We start from the raw sequence: 6000 nt of genomic DNA, 5'->3' as shown, positions 1-6000 counted from the left end.
GGGCGGGCGCGTCTCATCCGGGGCCCTCGGCCGCCGCCGCCGCCGCCGCCGCCGCCGCCGCCGGGTGCGGGCGTCAGAGTCCGGGCGGGCGCGGAGCGCGATGGATCGGGAGCCGCAGCCGGGGGCGCGTGGCCGCCCCCGCCGCCACCGCCCCCACTAGGGCCCCACCCCCCCCGCCCCCCCGCGGGATCCGCACCCGGGACCCGCCCCCCCCCCCCCACCCGCGGCCCCCGGATAGCGCCGCCCGCAGGAGGCGGCCGCGGGCTCCATGGGAAGCGCCCGACGGGCGCCGGAGTTTCGGCCCTGATCCGACGTCGGCCCGGGAGCCCGGTAAGGAGACGCGGCCATGGCGGCGGGGCCCGAGGAGGAGGAGGAGGAGGAGGACCACCACGACAAGTCGGGGCGGGGGGTGGGGGTGGCGACTAGCAGCAGCAGCAGTCGCCCGCAGGGATGACCCGGGGCGCGAGGCGGGAGAGGGTGGAGGTGGTGGGGCTGGAGCTCCTGGAGAGGGAGTCGGGGTCGGCAACCCAGGCCTCCAGACCCCCAGGCTCTCAGGCCTCCAGACCCCCAGTCTTTCAGGCCTCCAAATCCCCAGTCTTTCAGGCCTCCAGACCCCCTGGCTCTCAGGCCTCCAGACCCCCTGGCTCTCAGGCCTCCAGACCCCCTGGCTCTCAGGCCTCCAAATCCCCAGTCTTTCAGGCCTCCAGACCCCCTGGCTCTCAGGCCTCCAGATCCCCAGTCTTTCAGGTCTCCAGACCCCCAGGCTTTCAGGCCTCCAGACCCCCAGGCTTTCAGGCCTCCAGACCCCTAGTATTTCTGGCCCCCAGGCCTCCAGACCCCCAGTCTTTCAGGCCTCCAGACCCCCAGTCTTTCATGCCTCCAGACCCCCAGTCTTTCAGGCCTCCAGACCCCCAGGCTTTCAGGCCTCCAGACCCCCAGGCTTTCAGGCCTCCAGATCCCCAGTCTTTCAGGCCTCCAGATCCGCAGTCTTTCTGGTCTCCAGATCCCCAGTCTTTCTGGTCTCCAGACCCCCAGTCTTTCTGGTCTCCAGACCCCCAGGCTTTCAGGCCTCCAGACCCCCAGGCTTTCAGGCCTCCAGACCCCCAGTCTCTCAGGCCTCCAGACCCCCAGTCTCTCAGGCCTCCTGACCAGTCCTTCTAGACTGTGAGCCCACTGTTGGGTAGGGACCATCTCTATATGTTGCCAACTTGTACTTCCCAAGCGCTTAGTACAGTGTTCTGCACACAGTAAACACTCAATAAATTTGATTGATTTCAGGTCTCCAGGCTCTTAGGCCTCCAGTCCCCCAGGCTCTCAGGCCTCCAGACCCCCCAGGCTCTCAGGCCTCCAGACCCCTCCAGGCTCTCAGGCCTCCAGACCCCCCCAGGCTCTCTGGCCTCCAGACCCCCCAGTCTTTGAGGCCTCCAGGCTCTCAGGCCTCCAGACCCCCCAGTCTTTCAGGCCTCCAGGCTCTCAGGCTTCCTGACCCCCCCAGGCTCTCAGGCCTCCAGACCCCCCGGTCTTTCAGGTCTCCAGGCTCTCAGGCCTCCTGACCCCCCCAGGCTCTCAGGCCTCCTGACCCCCCCAGGCTCTCAGGCCTCCAGACCCCCAGGCTCTCAGGCCTCCAGACCCCCAGGCTCTCAGGCCTCCAGACCCCCAGTCTTTCAGGCCTCCAGACCCCCCCAGGCTCTTAGGCCTCCAGCCCCCCAGGCTCTTAGGCCTCCAGACCCCCCCAGGCTCTCTGGCCTCCAGACCCCCCAGTCTTTGAGGCCTCCAGTCTTTCAGGCCTCCAGACCCCCCAGTCTTTCAGGTCTCCAGACCCCCCAGTCTTTCAGGTCTCCAGGCTCTCAGGCCTCCTGACCCCCCCCAGGCTCTCAGAACTCCACACCCCCCAGTCTTTCAGGCCTCCAACCCCCCAGGCCTCCAGCCCCCCGGTCTTTCAGGCCTCCAGACCCCCCCAGTCTTTCAGGCCTCCAGACCCCCAGGCTCTCAGGCCTCCAGATCTCCAGACCCCCCCTCCCCAAGACCTCCAGATCTCCAGACCCCCCCAGGCCTCCAGGCCTCCAGACCCCCCGGCCTCCAGGCCTTGGCTTCAAGGAACAATGTGAGACGTTGCCTGCAATGTTAATTTCCGTTCCTCATTTCATCATCCCCCGGTTGGGGCGGGAGGAGGGGGGCGGCCGCCGTGGGTCGGGGCCAGCCCTGGCGCGGGCAGCGGCCACCCCCGCAGCCCCCCTCAACCCTTCCTTCACCCCCTCCCCCCCCCTTGGGGCTTTCTATTTCTTTTTATTTTTTGCTTCCCCGCCCCCGAAAACCTCTCCCTCCTCTCCGCCTCCCCTGGCAGGGTGTAGTGTTATGCGTTGGGAAAAAAACAAAAAAAACAAAACAACCTAGCGTCGTGGATATTCATTTTCGACTTGGCTTCGGAGGCGTGAACCCCCACTCTTTATTTTTGGGGTTGTATTTTTTTTTTCCAGCCTTGTTTGTGTTTCCCCGGAGCGTAATTTTGAAGCGTAGTGGATGGAACCTCTCTTCATTGACATTTCTAAGCGGCTTATCTCATCTGCGTGAATGTGTTGTTGCCTTTTGATACTACGTGGCGAGAAGGGGATATTTTTGCCCAGTTCTGAATTCGCGTTGAGAGTAGTTTGTCTGGACTATTTCGTCTCCCGAGTTTATTCATTCATTCAATCGTATTTATTGAGCAATTACTGTGTGCAGAGCAATGTACTAAGCGCTTGGGAAGTACAAGTTGGCAGCGTATAGAGACGGGCCCTACCCAACAGCGGGCTCGTGTATATATAAATATATATATTAAAGCCTTCCTGACTTTCTTCGCTTGGGTAGAAATGAGTATAATGCTGCAGGAAGATTATTATTGTTAATCGTATTTGTTGAGCGCTTACTGTGCGCATAGCACTGTAATGATAATGATGGTATTTGTTAAGCACTTACTACGTGCCAAGAACTGTGCTAAGCGCCTGGGAGAGCACAGTTTAACATCCAACGCCCTTCCTGCCCCACAACGAGCTCAAAGTCTAGAGGGGAGATTGTGCCACAGTATTATCTCATTTTTCTCCTCTCCTGCTTTTTGAGGAAGCAGAGGTCATAAATCGGCACTCTGCCCCCAAGTTAATACACGCGTAGAGTTTATCAGGGTAGATTTATTTTTGGTTTGTGTAAATGCATTCGATCTCTGGTATAAACTTTGTTGTCCTTTTCCAAAACCCAACTGCTTATTTTAGGCCCTGGTCACTGTTACTCTGCAGCAGTTGGAGGATAACGTTGAGTGCCATGGGAGACAGAATTCTCTGTGTTGCTTCAGTGTTCTTATGCTGCCCTGCGAGTTTATTTTCAAAATGAGGGGGGAAGAAACTTGAGCAATTTTGATTTTTCAGCCTCAAATTGGATATTGGGCTACTTGCCTCTCCCCCTCCCGCCCCCCTTTCAGCTCTTCTGTTTCTGTAGTCTCATGGTGAAGAACAGGATCCCGTTTGATAGGCTGTCCATTCTGAATGGAGTGGGATAGGAACAAAGGCCAAGTTGCTATGACATTCTCTCATTCTTCTTTGTGCGTGACTCTTGAATGTTTAATGAAAAACTACCCAAAACACGTTGCACAATTTGATCCAAACCTGAAACTTTGCAAAGTTTTTTTTTTCTTTTTTCCTTCCCCCAAGGCAGTGTGTGAGCTTGAATTTTTTTTTTCCCTTTGGGTGTGATTTTCCTGGCGTTTTTTTAACTAGTATTAGAACTGTCAGGTGTTTTTTCTGTAGATTAACCCTGTCAAGTCACTGGGCACCCAGCAGAACCTTTCATCTTACTGAAGCTGATGGGCTCCTTATGACTTAGTACAGTGCTCTGCACACAGTAAGCGCTCAATAAATACGATTGATGATGATGATGACTGGGGGTTGTCATTTTAACTATAATCGCAAGGTTGACCCAGTGGCAAACAAAACTTTCTACAGATATATTTCAGGAAGGAAATTATGCTATTTTAATTGGGGACTATTTACAAAACTTGTATATGGCGAGTCTCAAATCAGGCGTGACATACTGGGGCTATGGTTCATCAATGTTCAAGTAGGTATTTTTCCTATAGGTAGCCGGGTCCCTCATCAATTACCGTAATTAGAGTTTATTATTGCCTGTTCAAAGGGAAATCTGGGTAACTTGCCAAAATAAGTGTTTTGATCTGTCCATTACCAAGTATCACTTTCTTGTCCATTAAAGCTATCATTTGAGGGAGTAAAATTTTTTTATGACAAAATAGTCCTAGGTAGTAATTGAGCAGGTAACAATTTAGCATGTTTGCCTGACCATGTATTCTGTCACTTAACACTGAATACCAGTGAGTCTGGGATGATTCAGCCATGCGTAAAACACCTCTGGAGTCAGAAGCATCTGAGAAATATGTTCAAATGCAATGATATTTTTAACTTTCTGGGAACCTTCCAAATTTCTAAATTGGAAATGGAGTGCTGGGTTGGAGCAACCTTAAAGATGAGTTAACTCCGATTGTTACCTTTGGAAACAGTACTTTTACCCATCAAGGACAATTTTTGTTGTTTACATTCTGATAAATGCTTAAAAAGTTTTCAGTTTGGAATAGGTATTGGTTTGGTGGGGCAATCGTCAAGGTTTTTCCGCTTTTTGCGAATACCCTCTCCCTGTTTGGGTGACCCAGACTCTTGTGGGCAGGGATTGTCTCTGTCCTTCCCTTTGTGATTCTCTGCAATGGACCCTAGAAAGTCAGTGGTGGGTGCTTTTGCTTTTCACATGATTCTCTTTCTGAAAAGAACGTCATACTTTTTTATGTTCTGAATAAGGGATCACATTTTTAAGCATTGCTTGAGTAATTTGAGAGAAAAGCATTTTGAATTAACAATTTAGTTGGATTACAAAGTGCTTTCAAGAGCTATAACTTGATTCTGCTAGACCGTGAGCTCACTGTGAGCAGGGAACATATCTACCATTCATTCATTCATTCATATTTATTGAGCGCTTACTGTTCCTACCAACTCTGTTGGATTGCACTCTCCCAAAGTGTCCGCAGTATACAGCATACAGTAAGCACTCGATAAATGCTGTTGGTGAGGAAATACAAATTTCTTTTTGTTTACAGATTAAAGACAAAGGTTGAGACTTCAACCCCAGAGGTGTGGGGAAAAATATAGGTGAAAGTGGTCTCTGTGGGGAAAAAAAAATGTTTGAGTGAAAGATCAATGCCTATAGGAAAAATGAAATTCAGATTCGCTGTTTGCTTTTTGTAGGTACGGCATTTTCCACATTAGCTATAATATGAAGGTCTCACTCCAACGTTCTTGAAAGTGTAATAGAAATTTTGGTCCTACTGGTGGAAAGTTTAGGCATTCTCAGAGTTTGTCCAGATCCTTCTGGTTAAGCGAAACACGAAAGACTAACCTATATTTGTTCAAATAAGGGCTTTAGCCGTCTTCTAAGTTCTCTAATGACCTCTCCCTTATGTTAGCATTTCAGTTTTATTGGTTGGATTTCCTAGTACTGTCTTAGTAACTGGTTAGGGGCTTTTTGGAGATATCTTCACCTTTTGGCAGCGGGTAGAAGAGCGTCTGAGAAGTGTTACCGTCTTGAAGGTTGTGAATCGTAAGCGCAGAAGCCAGCTACACCGTTGTAGCTAGAGAAAACAAAGTTTGCAGTAGCTCTTGGCCCCAGAGAAGCAAGCACCAAATTTCCTATAGGGAATCACTCAATCGATGGTAGTGATTGGATGCTTAATATGTGCAAAACACTGTACTAAGTGTTTGAGAGCTGTACAGTACAAAAGAGTAGAAGTAGAGGATCTCTGGCCACCGCGAGTTTGCAGACTAGAGAGGGAGGAAGGCCCTTCTTCCTGCCTGCCTGCCTTTCCTCCTTTATTTTTCTCTATAAAGTCAGGGGTTGGATTCTCTGTCCGAGTGGTCTTGTGAAGCATGCATTACTGTCCGAATTACTGTATCCCCACCACCTGGGTAAATG

At 51.5% G+C, this 6000-nt stretch overlaps 1 protein-coding gene across 1 annotated transcript in view; it reads left to right on the top strand.

Moving 5' to 3' along the window:
- Nucleotides 1–254: 254 nt before the first annotated feature.
- ANKRD11 (ankyrin repeat domain 11) overlaps nt 255–6000 on the top strand; it is a 366873-nt gene continuing 361127 nt past the window's right edge. Inside the window, exon 1 of the mRNA XM_038753397.1 lies at nt 255–330. The gene's annotated coding sequence lies outside the window, so the exon portion shown is untranslated. The remainder of the gene's footprint in view (nt 331–6000) is intronic.

This window comes from Tachyglossus aculeatus, chromosome 11, assembly GCF_015852505.1.
Source record: "Tachyglossus aculeatus isolate mTacAcu1 chromosome 11, mTacAcu1.pri, whole genome shotgun sequence".
Lineage (NCBI taxonomy): Eukaryota > Metazoa > Chordata > Mammalia > Monotremata > Tachyglossidae > Tachyglossus > Tachyglossus aculeatus.
The sequence above is the reverse complement of the archived record's forward strand: the minus strand, read 5'-3'. Positions and strand labels throughout refer to the sequence as shown.